The sequence below is a fragment of the Octopus sinensis genome, linkage group LG18 (genome assembly GCF_006345805.1).
Source record: "Octopus sinensis linkage group LG18, ASM634580v1, whole genome shotgun sequence".
NCBI lineage: Eukaryota > Metazoa > Mollusca > Cephalopoda > Octopoda > Octopodidae > Octopus > Octopus sinensis.
The window spans coordinates 27,072,368-27,090,534 of NC_043014.1; the positions used below are offsets into that span (position 1 = coordinate 27,072,368).

Sequence of the window (18,167 nt, forward strand, 5' to 3'; positions counted from 1 at the left end):
CTGACAAGATATGTCTGCACCGCCAGATGCTCCTGAACCTATTGTTGAGTGTCCCACCCATGAGACATCAATGCTAGATGTGTTGAAACAATTGTCGTGATTAATCATTTCTCATATATTCCATCTTCCATCTTTCATTTGTCATATACATAACAATCACTGTGAAAGTGACCGTGCTTTAGCAGTAAGGTATCAGGTGAAAACCAATCATTTCATTATGTGTTTGTGTGTGTTGTGTGTGTGTGTGTGTGTGTGTGTGTGTGTGTGTATGTGTGTCTGTGTCTGTGTCTGTCTCTGTGTGTGTATGTGTGTATGTATAGATGTATATGTACAAATGTATATGTGTATATGTGTGTGTATATATTATATATGTATATTATATATATATTATTATATATATATATATATATATATTATATATATATATGCATGTATGTATATAAGTATATGTACCGGAGAAAGCACATAAATGTAAAACAAGGTGGAAAAATGTACTCAAATACCAGAGGTAGAGTAATATGCTTTATTTAAAAACACCAGAAATATTGTTACTCAGAGTTTCACGTTCCAGTTCTAACAAAATTGACCGACGAACGGGAACGTGAAACTCTGAGTAACAGTTTTTGTGATATTTCTGCTGCTTTTAAATTAAATATATGAATATATATGCATGTATATATGTATATGTATATATGTATATGCATGTATATATGTATATGTATACATATATGTATATATGTATATATATGTATGTATATATGTATATGTATATACGTATGTATATATGTATAATATATGTATATGTATATATGTATGTATGTATATATGTATATGTATGTATATGTATAAGTATATATGTATAAGGCGGCGAGCTGGCAGAAACGTTAGCATGCCAGGTGAAATGCTTAGTGGTATTTCATCTGTCTTTACGTTCTAAGTTCAAATTCTGCTGAGGTCCACTTTGCCTTTCTTCCTTTCGGGGTCCATAAATTAAGTACCAGTTGCATACTGGGGTTGGTCTAATCAACTGCCCCCACTCCCCAAAAGTTTAGAGCCTTGTGCCTAGAGTAGAAAAGAGTATAAGTATATATGTATATATGTGGGTGTATATATATGCATGTGTGTGTGTATACGTACAAGAAATTAAAACATGAACTGGTATATTTATGACCAGACTCAAAAGTCGTACAATTTAAAAAAAAAAGCATTGAGAAGAATTGGATGATGTTCCGTAATATTCATGTTTTTCTGGCAAGTAAGTATGAACATCTTTGGGTCAAGTTAACATGTGTGAGCTAAGAATAGAAGTGAAAACCAAACACAAAAGATCTACACAATATTAATAAATAACATTCCTTTTATTTCTACATTCTACCAACACTACCACCTCTTGTGGTTGCACACACTCACACACACACACACACACAAACAAACCACACACACACACACACACACACACACACACACACACACACACACACACACACACACACACATACATGTACACAGATACACACAAAATATTGATAATGACTTCATAATTAGATGTGAAATGTCAGAGTCATGGTGAGAGGAGAAATGGTAAGTTGTAAGTATTAGTTCAAATGCTTTTAGTACAACACTTTGTCAGTTCTGCCAACTCAACTCTCTTCCGTAACTGAATAATAAGTGAGGATATATATGTAAAAATAAATTAGATAGATAGATAGATACATACATACATACATACAGGCATACATACATACATGCATACATACACACACACATACATAGATACATATATACATACTACATACATACACACACACACACACACACCACATACATACATACATACATACATACATAGGCAGGCAGGCAGGCAGGCAGGCAGAATGAGTTTGTTAAAGGGATAAAAATATAAACGAACAAATAAAAACAAGTACAATGAGTTGAAAGGAGAGGATGCTGTTTTGTAAAGCATCACTTCTTCTCAGACCTGTGAATTTATCTGCTTCCAATAGCTTTTATGCAGGCACACACGTGTTTGCATTTTCTCACGCAAACACTTACACATACACACATGCACATGCTCACACAGATACATTCATACATCTGTTTACATTTATATATACATATATTTTCTTTTCTTTTGCTTGTTTCAGTCATTTTGATTGCAGCCATGCTGGAGCACCACCTTTAATTGAGCAAATCGACCCTAGAACTTATTCTTTGTCAGCCTAGTGCTTATTCTATCGGTCTGTTTTGCTGAACCGCTATGTCAAAAGGACATAAACTCACCACCATATATATACATATATATGTACATATATATATATATATATATATATATATATATACTAGCAGTATCACCCGGCGTTGCTCAGGTTTGTAAGGGAAATAACTATATAAGCATTTTTAGAGAGTTACTTCCCTTATAGATGCCAATTCGGGCTTTCTTAGCCATTTCTGTTTTGGTGTCTTCAAGCCATGAAGTCGTTGTTCTAAAAGAACGCTGTTCTCCTTGACAACGCATTACGACGTTGATTTCTTTACACTCCCTTCCCCACAGCTTCACGAGGGAGGGAAGGGGGAGAAGCAAACAGGTGCAGCTGTGAGCGTGGACGCCAACTCCGCCGCCATCGACACACGAAAAATTATGCATTAAAAAGGAATAAAAATTATGTTAAATTATTTTTAAAATCGTAGACTCATCGTTCACGCACGCTAATAGCCAGACATGCTCGATATGAATCACGACTATAAGATACCCGAATTTGGTTAAACTGCACCGCAAAATGTGGGAGGAGTTAGGAATCTAAATCGAAGGGGACAGACACTCACACAACTACAGTTTTATATATATATATATTATATTATTATATATATATATATATATATTATATAAGTATATGAAAGAATGGAGTTGAACGCCTAGTTAACAAATATCCTTATTCTCGACATGTTTCGAAGGCTGCATATTCCTAATTCCGAAGGTATTGCTACCCAGGTATCGGTTATCTTTCGAATTATCCTTAATAAGATAATTCATTCAATTACTCAATATATATATATATATATATATAATATATATATATATAATATATACATACATATTAATAAAAACATATATATATTTATATATATTTATATATATATATACACATATATACACGTATATATATATATATATATATATATATACACATATATACACACACAGACACATACATACACGAAGTGCTTCAACACATTTGCCATTAACCAAATTCCTTTACAAGACATTGGTTAGCCTAAGCTTTAGTAGAAGTTACTTGCCCAAAGTGCCATGCAGTAGGACTGAACCCAAGACCTCATGATTGCAAATCAAGTTTCTTAACTGTACAATCATGTCTGTACCTATAAATATATTTATTTCTTTATTACCCATAAGGGGCTAAACATTGAAGGGACAAACAAGGACAGACAAAGCGATTCAGTTGATTACATTGACCCCAGTGCGTAACTGGTACTTATTTAATCGAGTCTGCAAGGATAAAAGGCAAAGTCGACCTCAGTGGAATTTGAACTCAGAACATAATGGCAAACGAAATACCGCTAAGCATTTCATCTGGCGTGCAAACAATTCTGCCAGCTTGCCTATGAATTTATAAAAATATACAGACGCACAAACACACACACACACACCTATGAAAGACAGCTTTTAATAGAATATGCATGTATATGATGGGTGCATATCCATTGTGTGTGTGTGTGTGTGTGTGTGTATGTGCATGTATGTGTGTTTGTGGGTGTGTTTGTATAAATATATATGTTTATTGTGAGAACATAGATATAACACTCAGATTTATTACTACATTCCAATGTGAGAAAAAATACTACACCCCCATGCTGGCAGATAACAACAACAACATTGTCGTCATCATCATCAGTATAATCATCATCATCATTGTTAAGGACTACAACAAGAATACCATCAATAACAAATAACAAAAAAACAAACAAGACAAAATATAGAACTGCAAACAAACAAACAAATAATAAAATAGTCTTCCAAACAGCAGTGCTATATTTACTATTAATCTATTTCTTGCAGCAACCAGTGCAGAGTTCCCTAATTAGGCTCAAGAAATTCTACCTAACAGCAGCAGCAGTAGCAGCAGTTTCTGGTGAAGGTTTTAAGCCATCAAAGAAATCAAATCAAAATACACACACACACACACACACACACACGCACACATACACACACACACACACACACACACATATGCATGTGTATATGTGTGTGTGTGTGTTTCAGTTTGTGTTTGTGTATATGAATGCTCTCATGCATGACAAATTTACCATTCAGGCTGCAGTTCTTATTAGTAATCACATGTACTAAAGGAATACCAAGTGTTCATGCTCATGGTTATTTTTATTCATTAAATACATTTGTGTATAACTATATATATATATATATATTTATTAGGAAGGGCATCCTGGCGTTAGGAAAGGCATCCAGCCGTAGAGACACTGCCGGATTTGACTGGGCCTGATGAAGCCTTCTGGCTTCACAGACCCCAGTAGAACCGTCCAACCCATGCTAGCATGGAAAACGGACACTAAACGATGATGATATATATATATGTGTGTGTGTGTATATATATATATATATATATATATATATATATATATACATATAACCCATGCTGCCAGCATGGACAACAGATGTTAAATGACAATAGGCGCAGGCATGGTTGTGTGGCAAGAAGCTTGTGTCACAACCATATGGTTTTGTGCTCGGTTTCTTTGCATTGCACCTTGGGCAAGTATCTTCTGCTATAGCCTTGGGCTGACCAAAGCCATGTGAATGGGTTTGGTAGACAGAATCAAAAAGAAGCTCATTGTAAGTGTGTATATGTGTGTGTGTATGCGTGTATGCATGTGTGTGTGCATGTATGTATATGCATGGGTTTGTTATTAAGAGGTTTGGTTCCCATCTACATGGTTTCAAATTCAGTCTCACTGTGCAGTACCTTGGTTAAGTGCCCTCTACTTTAGAACTGGGTTGACTAAAGTCTTAGATGTGGAATTAGTAGATGGAAACTTAAAGAAGCCCATCATGCATATATGTGTAGGTATATTCACATATGTGCCCTCATGTGTGACTGTTTGCTTATTTTGAATTTGCACTCTTAAAATTGCAATCTATCAAGAGTGACAGTGTTGCCTTGTCAAATCATTTGCTGGCTTAGCATCTTCAAAAGCAAGTGAAATATGTGATCTCTTACTTGAAAAAAAGAGAAGTGTTAGCATCAGACAGAGCATCTGACTGTAAAACAATGCTTTAATAATGATTTTAACCATGATAGCATGAAAAAATGGATATGAAAAATCAACAAATGTCTGTGTGTGTGTGTGTGTATGTATGTATGTATGTATGTATGTATGTATGTATGTATGTATGTATGTATGTATGTATGCATGCATGCATGTATATATGTATGTATGTATATATGTATGTATGTGTGTGTGTGTGCGTATGTATGTATGTATGTATGTATATATGCGTTTATGTGTGTGTGCCTTTGTGTCTGTGTCTGTCTCCCACTACCCACTTGATAACTGATGTTGGTGTGTTTACATCCCCCATAACTTAGCAGTTCATCAAAAGAGACCAAAAGAATAAGTACTAGGCTTTAAAAAATGTCCTGGGGTTGATTTGTTCAACTATGACCCTTCAAAACAATGCCCCAGCAGGGCTGCAGTCAAATGACTGAAACAAGTGAAAGATAAAAGATATCTATAAATATATATTAGTTGAGCAGTCCATCTTTGCCAGGTAGTTTTCACTATAGAATGCCTTTATTTCAATTATTTTTATTCCATGCCAGACCATGTCTTTCCCAACAGATAGGCCTCTTGATCAGGATGAGTTTTTACATTATTTGGGGCAACTTATAATGTCTTGATAAACAAAGTTTTTTTGTTTTTCCCTTTGGTGCATAAAGATTTTTCTTACTTCTTACTCTTCAAAATTCAAAATAAAGCTTAGAATCTTTGGTGAAGCAGGGCTCTTCAAAGTCTAAACCAGTATCCAAAGAATTTTGCCCTTGCAATTCATTGATGGTCATGGTAAAACTAAGATTCATTGGAAGTTGAAGTCATTTGGATTGAAATGGGACATTGTCTCCTGAGTTTGTGCAACAGAGGCTCTTGGGTGCTCATCATCTAATCAATGCACCCGATGCTTAGGTGTTCCTTCATGTGATGGAAGCTGGTGTTTACATTTCAAGTCTATTCCTTCTCTGTTTGGGTGTCCCCTCAGCTTGCTGCTGATGCTTTGTGAGGGTCTTTTGACTCTGTCCCCTTGATGAAATTCTTTACATGCATGCATACACCCCCACCACACATACGCAAGCATACACACACTCAGCATGAGAGATGATTTACAAATAGAGAAAAAGTGAGGGAGAGTGTGGTAAATATATATATTGAGGCAGAAAGTTTACAATGACAAAAGCATAAAAGACAGAGAGAGATACATAGGCAGACACAACACACACATCCTTTTGTCCTATGTTGCTGACTTGCATTACATGTCATATCAAGAGAAAGGGAGAGAAACAGTATGTGTGAGAGATATACATTTATAGAGAGAGAATGTGATAAATATATATAGAGAGGAGGAAATTGTAAAAGACAGAGAGAGATAAATAGATAGAGGTAAATAGACAGACAGTTATTAGCACATACTTAGACATCACACACACACACACACACACACACACACACACACACACACACACACACACACATACACACATACAAATGTATACACATTCAGGCAATCATGTGTTTAAGATGGCAGCTTCTAAAGGCATTCAATGTTGGCAATCTGGAAACTGAGTTATTTCTCAAAGCAAATTATGTTCTTTGATTACTAACACCAAAAACCTTCCCCTTGGGATGTGAATTTTGAAAATCAAATCAGCTTTTCTTTAGATACACTGTTTTGGATCCTTTCAGCAACACATATACAAACACATGTACACTCACATTTGCCAGATCATCCCATAAGTAATGTAATTTTTTGTAGTAAGTTTTGAAGAAATAAAAAAGCAAATAAGGTACCAATTTAATCAACTATGTATTCCCCACCTGAATCAATAACATTCTTCCAATGCTGGAAAAGGTTTTTATGCCATTCCTATAGAAATCAGCCGGTTTAAAAAAGAAAAACTCTTAAAGGTCTATTTCAAGCGCCTCCAAGGAATTGTATTCTTTACCATCAATAAAATGTTGCAAGCTTTGGAATAAATGATAATCCAAAGGATCACAGTCTGGAGAATATGGAAGATGTAGAAGCCTTTTCCAACCTAGTTTCTCAATCTTAGCACATGTGATTCTTGCACTATGATGTCTGGCATTGTCATGATGGAAAATGACACCCCTTCAATTGACTAAAAGAGCACCTTTTATCTGTAAGTCTTTCATTCCATCTATCAATTTGTTCACAGTACATTTGAGTTGTAATCGTCTGGTTTTGTGATGAGGTTTCAAACTGTACTACACCAAACATTTTCCACCAACTGCTTAACAAAATTTTCCAAAGATGAATATCTTGTTTTTGATGGGGTCTTGCTTGTTCTGGTTGAACCCATTGACATCAGCATTTAACATACACTTTTCATGATTAGTCACGGAGCAGTTCAAAAATGGAAAGTTTTCACTCAGCTCATGTGGAACCCACTTACCAAGCTTAGACACGATTTCAAGTCTAACAAAGCAGGGTGATTTGATGATGATGACTTAACCTCTTCTGCTAACTCTTCAATAGTTGCATATGGATTTCTTCCAGTAGTGGCGTGGCTTTCAACACATCATTATCAAAAGAGACAGGGCACCCAGAGTTGCAAGCATCCTCCAAGCAAAAGTCCGCTTGTCAAAATATATTGAACCATTATTGGCACTTGTGGATATTCAGAACACCTTCACCATACATTTCTTGCACATTTCTCACAGCATTTGTTGCATTGTTGCCTTTTCTTTACTCATAAAGCAGGACATATGTGTTCTTCTGTAACCTCCATTTTCATGAGGGGCTAAAGCAACGAATTATTATTTATGTGTCTTCAAGCCAGAATTTATCTAACTGAAGCTTTCCTTGCTCCCTGGTATATATGCACCCATGAAAAAATCTTGTTTAAATGTGTTAGAGCGTGTACAATCTGAAAAATGACGTTACTTATGGATGACCTGATATATAATAGATATACATATATATATGCAATGGGATCTTTTAGTTCCCATCTACTAAATATATATATATATATTTGTATACGCGTGAATGTGTGTGTGCGCGTGTGTCCACTGCTTGACACCTGATGTTGTTTCCTTTACATCCTTGTAGCTTAATAGAATAAGCACCAAGCTTTAAAAAAATCAGGGCTGAAGTTAATTTGTTCAACTTCAAGGCAGTGCTCCAGCATGGTTGCAGAGCTATAATTAGAACAAGAAAAAGATAAAAGATATATAAGGAAGAATGGGGAAAGCGGAAAGAGACCTAATATTATCATTACTGTTAGGTGGTAAGCTGGCAGAATTGTTAGCACGCTGGGCAAAATGTTTAGCAGCATTTCGTCCCTCTTTACATTCTGAGTTCAAATTCTGCTGAGGTTGACTTTGCCTTTCATCCTTTCAGGATCAATAAAATAAGTACTAGTTGAGTGCTGTGGTCAATGTAATCAACTTATTCCCTCTCCCAAAATTGTTGGCCTTGTGTCAATTTGAAATAAATATTATCATTATTGTTTATTTATCAACTTTACTTTTTGTCCCTTCATAGTAAATAAAATAAAGTACCAGTATTGACTAAGCCCACCCATCAAACTATTGAGCCTAAATAATTCATCATTGTTTTGTTGTCCACTTTTTTGTGCTTGCATGGGTCAGATGGGATTCATTGAGTTAGATTTTCTATTGCTGGATGCTCTTCCTGTTGTCAACCCTCACCTGTTTCCAGGCAGGGTAATATTTCTCCATGGCTTGACATGATTCTACATAAAATTAGAAATGAGTGACATTCATTTACAACAATTACATGATGAGAAGACAGGAGGACACAAACACACACATATGATGGGCTTCTTTCAGTTTTCTGTCTGCCAAATCCTCTTGCAAGGTTTTGATCATCCCCAGGGCTATAATAGAGGACACTTGCCCGATGTGCCATGCAATGGAACTGAATCCAAAAGCATGTGACTGAAAAGCCAGCTTCTTAAGCAGACTACTAAGCCTGTGCCTCCTATATTTTAAATGCAAACACAACCAGGTTGATGTAATTCCCTTCTTCTTCTTCTTCTTCTTCTTCTTTCTTCTTCTTCTTCTTCTTCTCCTCCTCCTCCTTCTTCTTTTTCTTCTTCATTTATTTTATTTTTATTTATTTATTTTCTATATATATATAGTTTACTTCTGAACAAGATTATAACCATCTGGTATTGCTGTGTTGATAATTAATATAATTGTTATTGTTTCATCATGAAAAATTGTGTCAGGTTAATTATCTGCTATCTGATCAATCTGTCTGCCTATTTGTCTGCTTGTATGCTAAAATTTCATTGTCTTTTCAAATTATCATTTCCTAAGACAGATACAGGTTCATATAAGAACCACTGAACTTTTTCTCAAGGGAGTTGAAATTGGATGATTCATTATCATCATCATCATCATTTAACATCCGTTGTCCATGCTGGCATAGGTTGGACGGTTTGACTGGGCTGGCACACTGGAAGGCTGCACCAGACTCCATTCTGATTTGGCATGGTTTCTATAGCTGGATGCCCTTCCTAACACCAACCATTCCAAGAGTGTAATAATGGCTTTTACATGCCACCAGCACGTGTGTCATTTGCATGACACCAGTATCTGCCTTGACTGCGATTTTGTTCAGCTTGATGGATCTTCTTCTCAAGCATGACATAATACCAAAGGTCTTGGTCATTGCCTTTGTGAGGCCCAACACTTGAAAGGAACTCAGCCACTTTGCCTCTGTGAGGCCCAATGCTCAAAAGGAACTCAGCCACTTTGCCTCTGTACCACCAGCACAAGTGCCAGTTACCACAACTATGATTTCACTTGACATGATGGATCCTCTCAAGCAGAGCACATTGCCAAAAGTCTCAGTCATTCATCATTGCCTCTGTGAGGCTCTAAGTTTGAAGATCATGCTTCACCATGTCTTCCTGGATCTACCTCTACCACAGGTTCCCTCCACAGTTAGAGATCAGCACTGCTTTACACAGCTGCCCTCGTCCATATGCATCACATGATCATACTAGCACAGTAACTTCTCTTGCACAACCACATCTGATTCCTCTTATGCCTAACTTTTCTCTCAAAATGCTTACTCTCTGTCGAACTTGCACATTGGATTTGCACATCCAGCGAAGCATACTGGCTTCACTTCTTTCAAGCCTACATATGTCCTCGGCTGTCACAGCCCATGTTTCATTGCCAAGCAGCATAGCTGTTCACATACAGGCATCAAACAATCTGCCTTTCACTCTGAGAGAGAGGCCCTTTGTTGCCAGCAGGGGTAGGGGCTCTCTGAACTTTGCCCTACCTAATCTTATTCTTACAGCTATGTTCTTAGAGCATCTACCTCCACTACTAACATGGTCACCGAGAGAATGGAAGCTATCTACTACCTCTAGCTGACCCTGCTGGAAGTTGATGGAGTCTATTTTCTGCACATTTATTCATGCTAAAGCAGCTTTGCTACATAATTATGTTTCTGAGTATATTTTGTCAGAGCTAATATAGAACATCTTGATACAACCTAATGTAGAATATCCTTATGTGATGTATTGTCTCATAAAATACACCACAGAGGGAACATGACAAATCTGTTTCACACTGTAGCAGTAATGGCTATTCCTTTCAATATATTTAGCAAATAAAGTATGGCTTTATATGAAAGTTAGAAATTATTGTTATTGAGTGAAAGTGCAATGCATGACATCAAAGTGACACTGGGGTACAAATATATGAAACCCAATCATGACGTTCCACCTGATAAGGGTACACCAGGCACATGCATCACAACTACATGTGCACAATATGGTGATCTTGGCGATCTCATATCAAGATAAACAACACATGACCTTCAATAAAGTTTGTTTAAGGATGATGAATGAAACACTCATGTCTCAACATCTCAACACATGACTATGATGCTCCCCCAATTACTTCTGCTCATAATCAGAGATACACATATCGTCAACCACAAAGGGGCATGCTCAACTGGTTATGGTCAAGCAACTAACAAGCAAACCTATGGTATTGAGCAAAGTATTTGGTGTAGCCCATCTTTTATACCAAGACAAAACAAGTAATGATAACACTTCCAATCAGTTAAGATCAGATGCCATGAGAGCCACTACATAGTATTGCATCAGGGCATACCACTGCCTGGTATAGCATCGGGGCATTCTTCTTCTTCTTCTTCTTCTTATTATTATTATTATTATTATTATTATATCCTGCAATCAACAGATGTGTTTGCCCAATGCCAGGCAAAATCGAAATCATCAGTGTCCCCATTGTGTCTTCATAGCAAAATCCGTCCCTGGACTCAAATTACATTCATGCATCCATCACAAATAGATGCAGCATTTTTGTTCTTTAATTTTTTAAAGTTGTTTTCTCTTTTTGTCACTTTTTTACTTTAAATCCTCTTTCAAACACTTATACATTGAAATTGACAGGAGTGACCATTATTATCCTCCTCCTCCCCCTCCCCTCCTCCTCTTCCTCCTCATCCTCCTCATCCTCATCCTCCTCCTCCTCCTCCTCCTCCTCATCGTCATCATCATCATCATCATCATCATCGTCATCGTCATCATCATCGTCATCGTTGTCGTCGTCATCATTATTATTATTGTATATTTATTATCATGATGGTAGTGATGGTGGTAGTGGATATATAGAAGAATTAGAATGCTGGACAAACAACATTATTTACTATGTTTTTTTTTATATTCCAAGTTCAAATCTGATTGGGGTTAAATTTACCTTTATTCTGCTTCCCTATGCCATCATGTTTGCAAATGACCCTTAGTGTCTTCCTTGATTGGAGAAATATCTACTTGAAATGGAATCTTTATGGCAAAATATGAAGATGGTCACTTGTTGCTATCCTTTAGGTAGGTTTTTTTATAAGACAGCATTTGGTGGCTAGATGCAGATAAGTTTGCTATGCCTACCTAGGCCTTCAGAATATAAAGATACAAGCAATGGGTATGCAGGTTATTTTGGAAATACCTCACAGAGTGACAATCATGCCCTGCATAGTTACAAGTTACCCTTTCTCAAGGTATAGCACCCATTCAGCCACACTGCCAGGGATCCAGTGCAATCATGGCACTGCAGCATGGCGAATTGTGAAGAGAGGTAGTGGAAGAGCTCAACGGAGCCAATAGTGCTTCTTACCTTGATGTTAAGGAGAGGAATCCATGAAGATCAATGGTCAGGATCACCAAGCTCTATCAAGAGAATAACTGCAACACATCCATAGAGGTGGCATCCATGGTTGTGTAACCAGTTAATGAAAGATTCACTGTACCTCAAGCTCCCAATTCAAATTCATAATAAGGGAATCTGATGGCTTCAGAGTCATGAGAATCCACAAAAGCAACATGACAATTAATCATTCATTTAATGTCTGTTTTCCATGCTGGCATGGGTTGGACAGTTAGATGGTTTGACTGGAACTGGTAAGCCAAAGACCCATGGTTTCTACAGCTGGATGCCCTTCTTAACACCAACCAAGAGTGTAGTGGGTGCTTTTTACATGTCACTGGCACAAGTGCCAGTAACATAACACTGGCATTGGCCATGACTATGATCTCACTTGGCTTGACAAGTATTCTCAAGCATGGTATATCTTCAAAGATCTCAGTCGTTTTTCACCTGCCTCCATGAGGCCCAATGTTTGATGGGTTTTTTTTTACATGTCACCAACATGGGTGCAGGTTATGTGACACTGGCATCAGCCGTGATTACGATTTCACTTGGCTTGACAGATCTTCTCAAGCACAGCATATTACTATTGCACAACATTTGAACATGCACACTGACATTGCACACCCAGCGAAACATACTAGCTTCATTTCTTTCAAGCTCACACATGTCTTTGGCAGTCACAGCCCATGATTCACTGTTATGTAGCATAGCTGTTTAATTGTGCCACCAGCATGGGTGCCAATTACATGACACTGGCATTGGTCATGACTACAATTTCACTTGGCTTAAGGGGTCTCCTCAAACATGGCATATCGTCAAAGGTCTCTGTCACTAGTCATCACCTCCAACATTCAAATGTCATGAGGTTCAACATTCGAAAATCATGTCACCACCTCATTCCATGTCTTCCTGGATCTACCTCTTTCACAGGTTCCCTCCACAGTTAGAGACCAGCTTGTCTTTATACAGCTGTCTTCATCCATATACATCACATGACCATACCAGCACGTTCATCTCTCTTGCACATCATATTCTGATGCCTCTTATGCACAGTTTTTCTCTCAAGATGGTTACACTCTGTTGAACATGCACACTGACATTACACATCCAGCGAAACATACTAGCTTCATTTCTTTCAAGCTCACACATGTCTTTGGCAGTCACAGCCCATGTTTCACTGCTATGTAGCATAGCTGTTCACATACAGGCACCATACAATCTACCTTTCACTCTGAGGGAGAGATCCTTTGTTACTAGGAGAGATAGGGGTAGCCTATTTTTATTCTAGCAGCTATACACTCAAAGCATTCACCTCAACTACTGACTTGGTCGCCTAGGTAACAGAAGCTATCAATTACTTCTAGTTTTCCCCACTGGCATTTGATGGAGTCTATTTTCTGAACATTCTTATTGTTAATTGTACTTGTGCACCTTCCACACACAAAAACTATTTTCCTTGCTACCCTTCATCTGATATTGGTGCACCTTTTATTTATCTATAGCTTACATCAAGTACAACTTGTGGAGTTTCTACCTACGCCTTTTCTACAGACTCAGAAGGACTATCTACTTGAAGGGGTTTGTCATTTGTCTGCTCCCCTACTTACTAAGACTTTGGCTTTTACTAGATTAACTCTATACTTTTATCTGACATTCTGTCAATTCGACACCCTAGATTTATACCTTATTAATCCCAGAAACATGGAAAGCAAAGTTGATTTTCTACATTCGAGGATCAATGACATAAGTAGTGGTGGAGTGGTGGGGCAGCATGATCAGTTATGCTTCTTCACAAGAAATATGGCCTCATGCATCATCATCACCACCATTATCATCAACATCATCGTTACCACTGCCACCTTCCTCATCATTATCAGCAGCAGCAGCTCTTGTACACCTTTGTTTTTGCTTGAGTCCTCTCGACTTACCACCATGCAGTTATTATAAATGAGCACTGTCTTCATGCAAGCAGTGTCATTTGTGAAAACATGCCTGGCCATGGGAAGATGGGGGGGGGGAGATTATTATCCTGCTTGGAAACAGGTGAGAACTGGACACATGCAATTGTGGAAAAGTGGACATTAAAATGATGATGATGATGGTGATAATGTGGTGATAATGATGGTGATGATGATGATGATGATGATGATGATGACGACAACAATGATGATGATGACGACAACAATGATGATGATGACGACAACAATGATGATGATGACGACAACAACAATGATGATGATGATGATGATGATGATGATGATGATGATGATGAATGAGTTTGTATTTTTAAATCTATTTTTTGGGGGTTTTTTTATGACATACCCAACAACTTTCCACAGAGCACCAGTGTGCCATGCTGCACGTACATTTGTAGTCTCTGGTAATGATTATGTGTGTTTTGCCACCAACATCATGCAAAACCACTATAATTTTATTATTACGCCAAAACAATACTACCACTATCTCTACTTAATCACTGTAATATTATTACCACCACCACCACCACCACTATTACTTTAATCCTTTTACAGCAGAAATCAGATATAGCCTCTCAAAATTTCATTACACTTAACTGTAGAAAGCAGTTTTATATTCCAATCTCTCTTTTGTTGAAGAACGTCATGTTGGAAATGAATTTTTGGTGAGATATATCAAGTTTGCAGAGGCAACGTGACTTACAGAAAATAATTTTACTTGTTTTTTATTCTTTTATTTGTTTCAGTCATTTGACTGTGGCCATGCTGAAGCACCTCCTTTAGTTGAACAAATCGACCCCAGGACTTATTCTTTATAAGCCTAGTACTTATTCTATCGGTCTCTTTTGCCGAAACGCTAAGTTACAGAGACATAAACACACCAGCATCGGTTGTCAAGCAATGTTGGAGGGACAAACACAGACACAGAAACATATACATACATACACACACACACACACACACACACACATATATACGACAGGCTTCTTTCAGTTTCCGTCTACCAAATCCTCTCACAAGGCTTTGGTCATCCCGAGGCTATAGTAGAAGACACTTGCCCATGGTGCCATGCAGTGGGACTGAACCCAGAACCATGTGGTTGGAAAGCAAGCTACTTACCACTCCTGCACCTATTTAACATCCTTATCAGAATAACTATGGAATTTAATCTTGCAGTTAAAGGGTTAACAATTTTAATCAAGTAAATTATTTACATTATTTACATTTGACGGATATTTGTCCTCATCTTGTTTGTTGTTAACACAATGTTTCAGCTGATATACCCTCCAGCCTTCATCAGGTGTCTTGGGGAAATTTCGAACCTGGGTTCTCATTCCCAAGGTATTTTTCGATGTTGTTATTATCATTATTATTATTATTATTATTATTATTATTATTATTATTATTATTAATATTATTATTATTATTATTATTATCATTTTTATTCAGGTCACTGCCTGATATAGAACTCGGAATCTTGGGGCATGTAAATAATGTAAATAATGTAAATAATGTAAATAATTCCTCATCTCTTAAATAAAGAACAATATTAATCAAGATCGCCACACAACTATAAACCACACCATAATCCCTGTAATACTGGTTTCAAATTTTGGCACAAGGCCAGCAATTTTAGGGAGAACGTAAGCCAATGACATTGATACCCAGTGCTCAACTGGCAATTATTTTATTGACATCCCCAAAAGGATGAAAGGCAAAGTCGACCTCAATAGAATTTGAACTCAGAATGTAAAGACTGACATAATGCCATTTAGCATTTTGCCCAGCATACTAACAATTCTGCCAGCTCGCTGCCTTAGAAAAAGCAGTAATAATGATTTCAAATTTTGGCACAAGGCCAGCAATTTCAAGTGAGGGGGAATGTTGATTACATCAACTCCAGTGCTCAACTGGTAATTATTTTATCAACCTCAAAAAGGTGAAAGGCAAAATCAACCTCTGCAGAATTTGAACTTAGAACGTAAAGACAGATGACATGTTGCTAAGCATTTTGCCCAGCATGCTAATGATTCTGCCAAGTCACCACCTTCCATTAGTCCTGTAATACTACCATCAACTACAGTACTGCCAATTTTTACCCTCCACTAGTTACCACTACCACACCTCTTCCATTATAATAGATCAGTTTTCCCAATCTATTTTCCCCCAGGCCCCATTAGAACTTCCCAGAAAAATGCATGCCCCATTGGTGGCATATGTAAAAAGATTAACAATTTATCTATTAATTATATACACATCTAATATGGTTGTTTAACATGCAAGAAATAGCAGGCAAATTTTGTTCCAAAATTCACACAATTTCTATCTTAAGAAAAGACACAGAGTAAAGTATATCTGGAGTCCCTTAACACATAAGGAGAAGACAAGATGGTCACGGTTGGAATAGCCATTGATTGTAGATTTACACAGTCATAGCTGACTAGGATTTACACAACAATAACCCGCACAAACATTACCATTGCATATTAATACTAGCTTTCATATCAATACTTTACCTCTACTGACACTACAACCAACACCACCATCACCAGCACCTAACTCTGTAACACCACTTATTTCATTACCACCACCATCACACACCACTGCTGTTTGTTTGGCGCCAAAACCACCTCTGCCTATGATAGTTCTGATATCTGTATCACCAACTCTCTCACCATCACCACCTCCACAACACCTTCGCTTTTGATAGTTCCACCACCTGTATCATCACTATTACTACTGCTGCTATATTTCATTACCTTATTATAACTGCACCATCATCACAAGCTCTACATCAACAGTTTTACAACTGCACCTGCAGGGGTGGAATTATATACATCCATTGTACCCTTATAGAATGAAAAACTGTGTAAGACACGGGGAGAGAGATGGGGAAAGAAAGAGAGAGTTAGAGACAGGAAGAGTAATAGCAGATTAAGCCAAGGGTAGAGAGAATAGCAAAAAGAGATAGAGATAGAGAGAGAGAGAGAGTAAGGGAGAGAGACAGAGAGAGAGAAAGGGAGATGGATAGATGGATAATTAGGTAGACAGACAGACAGACAGAGGAAGAGAAAGACAGACAAACATACATAAGACAGACAGACAAAGATAGAGAGGATAAGGGGAGATGTGGAGAAAAATGGTGTAGGTAGTTTCAGAGAAAGAGAGAATAAGGGTGGGAGAAATTGAGAGAGAGAGAGAGGGAGAGAGAGAGGGAGTGAGGATGGGAGAAAGTGAGAGGGTGAATGAGAATAATATGGAGAGATAGCTAGAAGAGTTTATAGTTAGAGAGAGAGATGGAAAGAGAGAGGGAGAGGTAGCTTGAAGGAATCAGGAGAGAGTAGAGGTAACTTGAGGCAGATAGATAGGTAACCAACTATAGGTTGGGAGTAGTGAAGTAAAAAAAGGGGGTCAGAGAGATGACTAATGTCATTCATTGACTCCAAACAGCCCCCGACCTCAACCCCATCTTGAACTGGCAGACATCTCTTGAAGATTTTACTGTTGTTATGGTTACTGTGTTATATATATATAGGTGCTATTGATTTCTTCATGCACACACATGTACACAATGAGACATGCACTCGTGTATAGCTATACGTGTGTGTGTGTATATATATGTATGTATGTATGTGTATGTATATATATATGTATATACAAACACATATACACACACATGCAAACATTTATATATGCATGTGTGTA

At 37.4% G+C, this 18,167-nt stretch overlaps 1 protein-coding gene across 2 annotated transcripts in view; it reads left to right on the forward strand.

Moving 5' to 3' along the window:
* Positions 1 to 18,167, forward strand: part of LOC115221467 (NCK-interacting protein with SH3 domain) — a 170,815-nt gene that overhangs the window by 58,023 nt on the left and 94,625 nt on the right. The gene's annotated exons all lie outside the window — the stretch shown is intronic.